Consider the following 13056-nt stretch of genomic DNA (forward strand, 5'->3'; position numbering starts at 1 on the left):
GACACTGCTCAGTTTCTGAGCGCGGATGAATAAGCCAGGCAGTCTGCATGAGCAGGTGTACACAGAGGTCGTATGACTGCCCTGCTTATTGGTCTTTGAAAGTTTATTTCAGAGGGCACTGGGAAGCTTATAAATTTAAAAGGTAAATAACTTAAAAATGTAAATGTCAAGTTAAATTTTTTTAAAATGGTTTTTGTTCCCAAAATGACTCCTTTTTAAATCCAAAAACTTTCAGTATAGGTTGGGATACCACAGGCTAAATCAGCTATTTCAAATGCCAAAATAAGGGTAAACTAGCTACCATGCAATGCACTCCAGCAGGTAAAATAGATAATTTAGAACAAATTAGAGAACATTTTTGAGTAAACTGTCCCTTTAAGTATTGTGTGTATGTATATATGTTTTTTTTTCTCATCTCTCACAGGCTAAAGAATGGTTTCTCAAATTCTTATAATAAATCCCTTTGTATACTGTTGCCATAGCCTGACTACCTCTGCTAGGTTACTTCTCTAATTGGAATCTATAATGTAATTGCATTCAGTCTATTTTGTCTTTTAGCTGGCTTGTTTGGAATATCTGTCCAGCTCAAAAATGGCTCCAGCGGTTAGAAACAGGTGATGGCAGAATGGCTTTATGGAAACTTCAAGCATATTCCAGCTTCATTTTCTTCCACAAGACTGTGAGACCAGTTTGCAGGTAAGTACAGGTTATTAATATGTAGGTGTTGCATGGTCACTGACAGATGTTATAGTGAGCTCTCTGCACATGGTGGCAGCTGTCGTTACGGACACTAAGAGCAGTCCGCGGCTGCTCCTGGTGCCCGTGACTACAGCTGTAAAGCTATGGTGGGGTGTAAACTGTTTCTGAAGCCTTTGGGCATGTATAGTCTAAAATAAATTACTGCCTTTAGCATGGCACCCCCCCCCCCCTTATTTTCAATGGCTGCTTAACAGCATAATTTACTTCTCTCCCGTAAAACCCAACATGGTCACTGGCAGACGTTACAGTTAGCTCTCTGCACATGGTGGCAGCTGTAGTTACGGACACTAAGAGCAGTCCGCACCTGCTCCTGGTGCCCGTGGCTACAGCTGTAAAGCTATGGTGGGGTGTAAACTGTTTCTGAAGCCTTTGGGCATGTATAGTCTAAAATAAATTACTGCCTTTAGCATGGCACCCCCCCCCCCCCTTATTTTCAATGGCTGCTTAACAGCATAATTTACTTCTCTCCTTTTAAACCCAACATGGTCACTGGTAGACGCTACAGTGAGCTCTCTGCACATGGTGGCAGCTGTAGTTACGGACACTAAGAGCAGTCCGCACCTGCTCCTGGTGCCCGTGGCTACAGCTGTAAAGCTATGGTGGGGTGTAAACTGTTTCTGAAGCCTTTGGGCATGTATAGTCTAAAATAAATTACTGCCTTTAGCATGGCACCCCCCCCCCCCTTATTTTCAATGGCTGCTTAACAGCATAATTTACTTCTCTCCTTTTAAACCCAACATGGTCACTGGTAGACGCTACAGTGAGCTCTCTGCACATGGTGGCAGCTGTAGTTACGGACACTAAGAGCAGTCCGCACCTGCTCCTGGTGCCCGTGGCTACAGCTGTAAGGCTATGGTGGGGTGTAAACTGTTTCTGAAGCCTTTGGGCATGTATAGTCTAAAATAAATTACTGCCTTTAGCATGGCACCCCCCCCCCCCCCTTATTTTCAATGGCTGCTTAACAGCATAATTTACTTCTCTCCCGTTAAACCCAACATGGTCACTGGCAGACGCTACAGTGAGCTCTCTGCACATGGTGGCAGCTGTAGTTACGGACACTAAGAGCAGTCCGCACCTGCTCCTGGTGCCCGTGGCTACAGCTGTAAGGCTATGGTGGGGTGTAAACTGTTTCTGAAGCCTTTGGGCATGTATAGTCTAAAATAAATTACTGCCCCCCTCCCCTATTTTCAATGGCTGCTTAACAGCATAATTTACTTCTGTCCTGTTAGACCCAACATGATCACTGGCAGATGTTACAGTGAGCTCTCTGCACATGGTGGCAGCTGTTTTTATGGACATGTGGAGCAGTGCGCGCCTGCTCCCTGTGCCCATGGATACAGCTGTAAAGCTATGGTGGATTGTAAATTGTCTCTTGACGCCTATGAACATGATATTTTAAAATAAAATAATTTACCTCTAATATAGCATTTTGAATTTTCCCTTTTTCCCCTATTTTTCAAAGTAAAGTTTCTGACTTTATAGTCTATATTAAATAAAAATAGCCTAATGCATTTTCTCCTATTAAAGTACATGACCACTATATCACTCCTTTTCAAAGTACTCTAAGGACCCTTGTCTTGTTTTCCTACATGACTGCTTCATACAGGCTATATCCAAGTAACTCCTCTTTGGCAAAGATCTAGAAAATGCACAACTAACATTCATGGTACACTCTTGTTGCATTTATTATTTCTCTGTCACTGACTATAATTACCAAATCTTTACTAACCTAATTCCTGATCCTTTTATACCTTTCCACAGACCCCTGGATTTCTTACTCTTCTTTTCCTTCTTATGCTCTTTATTTTATAATTGTTGCATTTATGAAATGATATGGAGTGACTGTTAGGCGGTAGTTTTGAAGCATTTGGTCATATAACTAACCACTTAAACCCACTAAATAGATATGCTGTGCAGCCCAGAATATAGACCTTAAGACTTTATGTTCATTCTTATAAGTGTTTTATCTCTGCATTTTCTACTTGAGTATTAACTATAGGCAATGCAAATTTGCCACAATGTCCTGTTTCTTACATTAAGTAGTATGTATTTTCCGCCCCCCCGTATCTGTAGGTGATGCTAAAGTTTTCAGATCTACAGCACCAGGTGACATACAGCCAACACTTAGTGTCTAGCTTATTGTCAAAAGAAATGTGTCTGTGCCTCCTTTGTTAAACCAGGTAAGAGTTAAATTATTGTAAAATACATTAAATTCATAGTATTCAAGTTGTTTCCTGTATAACAGTAGTTCATTTTTGTTGCAGACATATAGTATAATTAAATGGTGATAATAGTCAAATCATTACATGCTCTAATTTGTTATTAGCAAATGGAATTTTAAGACTAGCGACCCTGCATTATTGTGTGTTTTTAACCCACAAAGGGGTAAACACAGAGTAGAAGTACTTCAGACCAGCAAAGCAGTGCTGGTCCCAATTGGTGGCGCTAGTTAAACATCTGAGTTGTGTTACTGATTGTATCTGCTTGGGATTAAACACATAGCATTAGAGCATGTCATTTTTAACTCCAACAATAATGTCCTGCTCAAGACCCACAGAGCACTGCTAGTCCCAAGCAGAAAGCGCTGCTGATTGGGATCGGCACTGCTCTGTGGGTCCCAAGCAGTATTTCTACTGTGTGTGTTAATCCACACAGTGGTGCAGGATCACTAGTCTTAAAATTACATATTCTAACTAATGTCATTTTACCACTATAATGTTGTCCACTTGTCCTTGCAGTGTCTTTTTGTGGCCTAATCAATCAACAGTATTCCTCCAGCACTCCAAGAAAGGACACCGCAGACTCCGGTTAGTAAAAAGATGGTCTTTATTCCTTTTCAGCACTTTAAAAACGGCAGCAATCAGTTTGAAATCAGAGGGAAGTGGAAATATATTAGGTCAAACATGTTTCGTCTCCACAACGTAACTTCCTCAATGACCCATCTTTTTGTGACCTGACTGTACTTTTTAATTTTGATAAACTTTTATCCTTAAAGGAATAGGGAAAGAATTTGATAGTCCTAGTGTATATCTATCTTCTCTCTTAAAGGGGCATTAAATAGTATGTTGTGGGGCAATATAGCCTTTTTTTTTTTTTTTTTTTTTTCTTCCTAAGATAAAACAGTGTTTTAGCTTTTTAAGCAAGATTGATGAGCATAGGCAGCTATTTATTAAAGGGACAGTCTATGATAGAATTATTGTTTTTTAAAAAGACAGATAATCCCTTTATTACCCACCCCCAGTTTTGCACAGCCAACAGTTATTACTTTGTATCTAAGAACCTTCTGACAGCCCCCCTGATCACATGACTGTGACTATATCAAATCTACTGAGTTGCATTTAGTATTGTGTTGTGCTAACTCTTAAATAACTCCCTGTGCCTGAACACAGTGTTATCTATATGGCCTACAGTCTCTTGTTGTTGAGGCAGCCCTAAAGGGCTTAGAAATTAGCATATGAGCCTACCTAGGTTTAGTTTCAACCAAGAATAAGAAAACAAAGCAAATTTGATAATAAAAGTAAATTGGAAAGTTGATTTAAAATTACAAGTCCTATCTGAATAATGAAAGTTTAATTTTGACTAGACTGTCCCTTTTTAATGTAAATGTAAATGTTCAATGTACTTGCATGCACATGGGATCATAACAGCCAGTGGTAAAAAAAATTAAACTTAAAGGGACACAGTACACTGTAAAATAGTTTTTATATTAATTTAAATGACTTGTTTATACCAGCTGCAGTAGATAAAATGTGAGAAATTGCATTTTCAGGGTTTTGTGCTTTTAAACCACAGCCTATTACAATGGGTTGAGTTTCAGTTAATATCATATCTCATTATGTTATCACGATGTGTACACACACTTGCTTCCTTATCTTATATTTCTCTGGAAAACTAAAGCTCAATACATAGAGGGAACAATGGAAAATAATAATTTTATTACTTTACTATCCTGCACCCCACTGTGAATGTAATTTCTTCTGATGGCTGTGTTTACTTAGGCTATGCAATAGCTGAGACTCAAGTATCAAAACTTTCAGTATAGGTTGGGAAACACAAGCTAAATGAGCTATTTCAAATGCCAAAATAGGGGTAAAGGAGTTAATTAGAAACAATTAAATTCACTCCAGCAGGTAAAAGGGATCATTGAGAACAATTTAAATTGGAGAACATTTTTAAGTGAACTGTCCTTTTTAAAATATATCTATCGAATCCATTTAAACAAGTTTTCCTATTTTATTTCTTTTATCAATTTTGCTTAGTATCATTTTGTTAAAGGGACAGTCTACACCAGAATAGTTGTTTTAAAAAGATAGATAATCCCTTTATTTACCATTCCCCAGTTTTGCATAACCAACACTGTTATGTTAAATATACTTTTTACCTCTGATTACCTTGTATCTAAGCTTCTGCAGACTGCCCCCTTATTTCAGTTCTTTCGACAGACTTTGTATTTTACGTGCACACTTCTGGGCTCCTTTCAGCCGATTTCGCTTTATTCTTCAACAAAGGATGCCAAAAAGAATAAAGCTAATTTGGTAATAGAAATAAATTTGAAAGTTGTTATATACTGTAGCTGAATCGTGAATGTTTAATTTAAAAGTCAAGCATCCTAGAGTTATATTTTAAACCATGTTTAAGTTTAAATATTACTGTATTTTCTTATGTGTTGTAATTTTATTTTTTTTCTGTGTCCCTATGTCACTTTTATGTTAACCTATATACACACCGTTAGGAAACAGATGTGAAAGATAGAAAATACTTTCTTTTCATGACTATTTAGACGGAGAGATTGGGGGGGGGTGTTGCTCTTATAATCTGTACATGAATGATCATATTTTTGTTGTTTATCATGCAGTGCGAGAAGCACACTTCACTACACCCCCCTTCTCTGTATTTGCCTTTTAGGGATAGCTAAAAAAAATGACTTTTTATAGCTACTTGTGTATTGCTGTGCAAGAACTGAAACTTTGTTTCCTCTCAACAGATCTAGCAATGTGAAGTGAGAGGCCATAATATACAGAGAGGTCTTCACCTCAACTGCGTCTGCTGACATCCAGGCTGCAAGTTGGTAAGGACAGAGACTGGGGCTATTGTTGCCTTTCCCATATATTAGATTCAATTTTGTAACAAACTGCTTTATAAATTATAAAGCAGAAACCTTAATGCTGCCGTTAAGCTAAGGTTTTATGATTTGATGATTGATCATTTGCCATAACAAAGGCAGGAGGAGGTATACATTGTATTCTGTGTTTGACAACTGTGTTTATAGGCAGTGGGGACAGTGCGGCCGAACTGCTCTCACCACCCGTGATCATGGAAAGCTAGGCAGATTCCAATCTGTACCTCCAAATGCCTTTTTTGCTGTTTTTTTTTTTTTTTTTTTTTTTTTTTCTTGGTCTATTGTGACTGTATATCTGTCTCCTGTGCATCTCCCATTAACATTTGTTTAAGGTTATCCGGTCAAGCTGCTGTTTGCTGCATGAAAAGGACACATCTGCTGCTCAAGATCTGCTACGTCATTCTTCTGCACAAGATGAGACTTCGCTGGGACACCATTCAAGTATGACAAGGATTCATCCGTCCTCAGACGTGTTCAGAACGCTACGTTGATATATATATGTATAATGTTTGATTATTATTATTCTTTATAAAGTTATAATTTGTAGTATGGTAACTGAACACATTGAATTCTGTGTCTGCAGAAGTGTTCACGGGTAGTGAGTGTAGAGTGCGGCTGCTCTCACTGTCTGTGATCATGGGAAGCTAATCAGATTTCAGTCTATGTTTGGTTATCTATTGTACAATATTTTTATAATTATGTATAATATTTATAATTATGTATAATTGTTATGTATAATATATATTATGTATATCTATAGATTATTAATAATAATAATATTATTATGTATATGTATTTTCTATATTATGTATAATATGTGTGTTCTCTATATATTATGTATAATATGTATGTTCTATAGAATATTATTATTATTCTGTATAAAGTTATAATTTGTAGTATGGTAACTGAACACATTGAATTCTGTGTCTGCAGAAGTGTTCACGGATAGTGAGTGTAGAGTGCGGCTGCTCTCACTGTTTGTGATCATGGGAAGCTAATCAGATTTCAGTCTGTTTGGTTATCTATTGTACAATATTTTGTACAATATTTTTATAATTATGTATAATTTATTATTATGTATAATTGTTCTGTATAATATATATTATGTATATGTATGTTCTATATATTTTAACATTATGTATAATATGTATGTTCTATATATTATGTATTTTTCTATATATTATTCTGTATAAAGTTATTTGTAGTATGGTAACTGAACACATTGAATTTTGTGTCTGCTGAAGTGTTCACGGATAGTGAGTGTAGAGTGCGGCTGCTCTCACTGTTTGTGATCATGGGAAGCTAATCAGATTTCAGTCTGTTTGGTTATCTATTGTACAATATTTTTATAATTATGTATAATTTATTATTATGTATAATTGTTCTGTATATTTATTATGTATGTATGATATGTTTGGCTTAAATATGGGAAAGGCAACTTTAGCTCTGTACTTTTTGTACACTGGGTGCATTTAGAGCACCAGGTTGTCTAGTTTCTTACACTAATTTTTGTTTTCTGTATATAGATTTTGTTTTATATACAGATCTTCAAGCACTGGACAAAATGTCTACATGAAACATTTCTCCATTGCATCAGCCCAGGTAAGCATGAGTGGTTGTGAAGATGTAGCATTTGCAACTTTCAATGCTTGCATTTTTGTTTCCCTGCATCTTAAAGGGATATAAAAACCCAAATGTTATATTTCATGATTCAGATAGAGCATGCAACTTTCCAATTTATTCATATTATCAAATTTTCGTTGTTCTCTTAATCTTCATTTGAAAAAGCAGGAATGTAAGCTTAGGAGGCCGCCCATTTTTGGTTCAGAACCCTGGGTAGCGCTTTCTGATTTATTGGCTACATTTAGCCACCAATCGGCAAGCGCTACCCAGAACATTTGGGTTTCATATCCCTTTTATGTTTTGCTTACTGGGGGGGGGGGTTAAATTAAAATTGCATAAGTCTCATTGTCATAGCAATGGCACTTAATGCTAAGTCACTAAGGTTCCAGGTTTAAAAATTCACATGGCCCAGGTGGAAGGAATATCTGTCTCCCTCGCTTCTAAATTCACTTCAATTTTCTCTTGGTATTTCTGGTCAAAAAAAGAATATGCACATATCCTACAGTAAAGGGAGCTAGCTGCTTATTGGTTCCTGCAGACATGTGTCTCTTGTGATTGACTAACTAGATGTGTTCAGCTAGCTGCCAGTAGTGCAATGTTGTTCTTTCAGCAAAGGATAACAAGAGAATGAAGCCCATTTGATAATACAAGTAATAAGGAAAGCTGTTTAAAATTGTTTATTTCCAAATCACAAAACTGAAGCATTTGGCATTTTAAGGATTTCAACTTGTTTTGTCACCATCTCATAGGTTCATCAGTATAGATAAAATGTGACTATTGTAACACATCTAGAACTCACACACCCTCTATATAAACTGTACCTTGTTCAGTTACTTCATTTCCTATTGCCTCTATAGGTGAGAACTGGTTCTGGGATGCTGTAATGATCACTGCTCTTTGCTTCAGTCTTTCAGAATATTTGTGTACAACTTTATTTTACTTCTCTCTATAATGTACCTCACGCTTTATTTTACTTCGCTTTATTTTACTTCTCTTTATAATGTACCTCACGCTTTATTTTACTTCTCTTTATAATGTACCTCGCGCTTTATTTTACTTCTCTTTATTTTACTTCTCTCTATAATGTACCTCACGCTTTATTTTACTTCTCTCTATAATGTACCTCACGCTTTATTTTACTTCTCTCTATAATGTACCTCACGCTTTATTTTACTTCTCTTTATAATGTACCTCACGCTTTATTTTACTTCTCTCTATAATGTACCTCAAGCTTTATTTTACTTCTCTTTATAATGTACCTCACGCTTTATTTTACTTCTCTTTATTTTACTTCTCTTTATAATGTACCTCACGCTTTATTTTACTTCTCTTTATTTTACTTCTCTTTATTTTACTTCTCTTTATAATGTACCTCACGCTTTATTTTACTTCTCTATAATGTACCTCACGCTTTATTTTACTTCTCTTTATTTTACTTCTCTTTATAATGTACCTCACGCTTTATTTTACTTCTCTCTATAATGTACCTCACGCTTTATTTTACTTCTCTTTATAATGTACCTCACGCTTTATTTTACTTCTCTTTATTTTACTTCTCTCTATAATGTACCTCACGCTTTATTTTACTTCTCTTTATTTTACTTCTCTTTATAATGTACCTCACGCTTTATTTTACTTCTCTCTATAATGTACCTCACGCTTTATTTTACTTCTCTTTATAATGTACCTCACGCTTTATTTTACTTCTCTTTATTTTACTTCTCTTTATAATGTACCTCACGCTTTATTTTACTTCTCTTTATAATGTACCTCACGCTTTATTTTACTTCTCTTTATAATGTACCTCACGCTTTATTTTACTTCTCTTTATTTTACTTCTCTTTATAATGTACCTCACGCTTTATTTTACTTCTCTCTATAATGTACCTCACGCTTTATTTTACTTCTCTTTATAATGTACCTCACGCTTTATTTTACTTCTCTTTATTTTACTTCTCTCTATAATGTACCTCACGCTTTATTTTACTTCTCTTTATTTTACTTCTCTTTATAATGTACCTCACGCTTTATTTTACTTCTCTCTATAATGTACCTCACGCTTTATTTTACTTCTCTTTATAATGTACCTCACGCTTTATTTTACTTCTCTTTATTTTACTTCTCTTTATAATGTACCTCACACTTTATTTTACTTCTGTTTATAATGTACCTCACGCTTTATTTTACTTCTCTTTATAATGTACCTCACGCTTTATTTTACTTCTCTTTATTTTACTTCTCTTTATTTTACTTCTCTTTATAATGTACCTCACGCTTTATTTTACTTCTCTTTATTTTACTTCTCTTTATAATGTACCTCACGCTTTATTTTACTTCTCTTTATTTTACTTCTCTTTATAATGTACCTCACGCTTTATTTTACTTCTCTTTATAATGTACCTCACGCTTTATTTTACTTCTCTTTATAATATACCTCACGCTTTATTTTACTTCTCTTTATAATGTACCTCACGCTTTATTTTACTTCTCTTTATTTTACTTCTCTTTATAATGTACCTCACGCTTTATTTTACTTCTCTTTATTTTACTTCTCTTTATAATGTACCTCACGCTTTATTTTACTTCTCTTTATAATGTACCTCACGCTTTATTTTACTTCTCTTTATTTTACTTCTCTTTATAATGTACCTCACGCTTTATTTTACTTCTCTTTATTTTACTTCTCTTTATAATGTACCTCACGCTTTATTTTACTTCTCTTTATAATGTACCTCACGCTTTATTTTACTTCTCTTTATAATGTACCTCACGCTTTATTTTACTTCTCTTTATAATGTACCTCACGCTTTATTTTACTTCTCTTTATAATGTACCTCACGCTTTATTTTACTTCTCTTTATAATGTACCTCACGCTTTATTTTACTTCTCTTTATAATGTACCTCACGCTTTATTTTACTTCTCTTTATAATGTACCTCACGCTTTATTTTACTTCTCTTTATAATGTACCTCACGCTTTATTTTACTTCTCTTTATTTTACTTCTCTTTATAATGTACCTCACGCTTTATTTTACTTCTCTTTATTTTACTTCTCTTTATAATGTACCTCACGCTTTATTTTACTTCTCTTTATTTTACTTCTCTTTATAATGTACCTCACGCTTTATTTTACTTCTCTTTATTTTACTTCTCTTTATAATGTACCTCACGCTTTATTTTACTTCTCTTTATTTTACTTCTCTTTATAATGTACCTCACGCTTTATTTTACTTCTCTTTATTTTACTTCTCTTTATAATGTACCTCACGCTTTATTTTACTTCTCTTTATTTTACTTCTCTTTATAATGTACCTCACGCTTTATTTTACTTCTCTTTATTTTACTTCTCTTTATAATGTACCTCACGCTTTATTTTACTTCTCTTTATTTTACTTCTCTTTATAATGTACCTCACGCTTTATTTTACTTCTCTTTATTTTACTTCTCTTTATAATGTACCTCACGCTTTATTTTACTTCTCTTTATTTTACTTCTCTTTATAATGTACCTCACGCTTTATTTTACTTCTCTTTATAATGTACCTCACGCTTTATTTTACTTCTCTTTATTTTACTTCTCTTTATTTTACTTCTCTTTATAATGTACCTCACGCTTTATTTTACTTCTCTTTATTTTACTTCTCTTTATAATGTACCTCACGCTTTATTTTACTTCTCTTTATTTTACTTCTCTTTATAATGTACCTCACGCTTTATTTTACTTCTCTTTATTTTACTTCTCTTTATAATGTACCTCACACTCCCCCCCCCCCCCCCCCCCTTTTTTGCTTAAATTTCTTTTCATAAGAGCATAATGAGGTAGGCTCAAGAGCGGATGTCTTGAGCATTGTTGCAAACCCTTTTGCCTATGCACTGCTTAAGACATGGGCACGTACTTCTTGAGCCTACGGACATGCTCTTAAAAAGAAATATAGCCTGTGAGCTTGTGCACGTGCTCAGTAGAGGCTTGTTCCCCCCCAGAAAGTGTGAATATAAAGACTGCAAAATTTTGATGTCTTAAAACTGCATGTTATTTCTGAATCATTCAAAGTTTTTTTTTTTGTTTTTTTTTTTTTACTTGAGTGTCCCTTTAATTCTGTATTAGGACAAACGGTTTCAGATCTGATGGAGTTGTACTTTTAAAGAGACAACCAAATGCTGAATCATTTAAAAGTGATGTAGCAAATCTGTAAAAGGCTGACGATAAAATATCACCTTAGTATCTCTGTAAAAAATGACCGTATGTTACCTCTGTGTCTTTGGTAGAGTCATCCCATTAGACCAAATGTAAGCATCTGTATGCTTGTCCCAGGACTAGCACGGGATTTTGTGCCTTAGATGTCCCTTTATTTCCGTTCTCTGCTAAAGAAAGTTTACTACGATTAATTTTTTGTTAAATCCCACAAGATAAAGTATGAACTTGGCACAGACTTATGAAATTCCGGACAGTGTAGGGGTTAATCATGTAGCTTGTAAGATTGTGTGGCTGTAGTGTGTTTTTTTTTCCTTTTGTGCAGTGTAGGATTCACATGCGTCTCTCTTTTCTCAAGTGGGACATGCAGAATAGAGCAATCTCGCCACTGTCAGCTAGATTGCCGCAGAAAGAGCCCAGGACAGCAGCATCCTTTAGGGCTAATAAACTACTGCACCTGTACGGCACTGTTAAGGGGTTAAACAGGAAAAAATGCATATTGCTGAATGAGTTGATGCCAGTTGTAGGTGTTCCCTGAATACAACATATTCAAATGGATGCAGTTGAGGAGAGAAGTGTACACCATGTCTACTGTATGTTATTCTCTATGGTTTGTAGGAATAACTTTACATTTTGTTCTATATTCTCACTTTTTTTTTTTTTTTTTTTTTTTTTTTTTTTTTTGCAGGTGTTTTAACAGCTGGAGTACGTGTGTGTTTTGTGCAACTCTGCTGCTCTCACAACTCGTGTACCCATGGAAAGGGATTGTCCTTGGCGTTCCTGTTTGAACTATAAACCTGGCTATTTAATAAAATGCTAATTAAGTGTTTCTGATATCTGTTCTATTAATAAAGCTTTGACTTATCTTACATTTTGTTATAGTTTTTTATTCATATGGTTATGCATTAAAGTGCTGATAAACCGTACTATTTATGAAACGCTAGAATTAGCATCACTTAACATTAAAGGTGACCATCATTCATCAGTTACATTTTTTTTTTTTTTTTTTGTCTAAGCGCCTCCGGCCACCCACAGCACAGCTCAGTTTTTCAATAGCTCAGCTAATGACTAAAGAAACGTCATCTCATTGAAAAAACAGCTGCGCTGTGGGTGCTTAGTTTTGTGCTGATGCTGCAGTTAAATGAAATACCAAACATGCGGGTAGGATAAATGGTAACTTTTTTTTTTTTTTTAATTACTGCACGGATTTTGGAATTCCGGGAATTGGGTATTTGTACGTGTGTGTGTGTAATATATCATTTTAAAATAAAAATGTATGTGTGGGGGCGTATTTTCGGTAAGTAGATACTTGTAATAATGGAGTTCAGGTGTTTCATCCACACCCATTGCTAATAAGTGTATG

General features: G+C 35.0%; 1 long non-coding RNA gene across 1 annotated transcript; it reads left to right on the plus strand.

Moving 5' to 3' along the window:
• The first annotated feature begins 2827 nt into the window (after window positions 1–2827).
• LOC128655628 (uncharacterized) lies at window positions 2828–12562 on the plus strand. Its single transcript, XR_008401863.1, has 5 exons — window positions 2828–2939; window positions 3498–3566; window positions 5744–5827; window positions 7405–7480; window positions 12382–12562. It is a non-coding gene; the product is annotated as an uncharacterized LOC128655628 (long non-coding RNA).
• Window positions 12563–13056: the final 494 nt, after the last annotated feature.

The sequence above is a fragment of the Bombina bombina genome, chromosome 4 (assembly GCF_027579735.1).
Source record: "Bombina bombina isolate aBomBom1 chromosome 4, aBomBom1.pri, whole genome shotgun sequence".
NCBI lineage: Eukaryota > Metazoa > Chordata > Amphibia > Anura > Bombinatoridae > Bombina > Bombina bombina.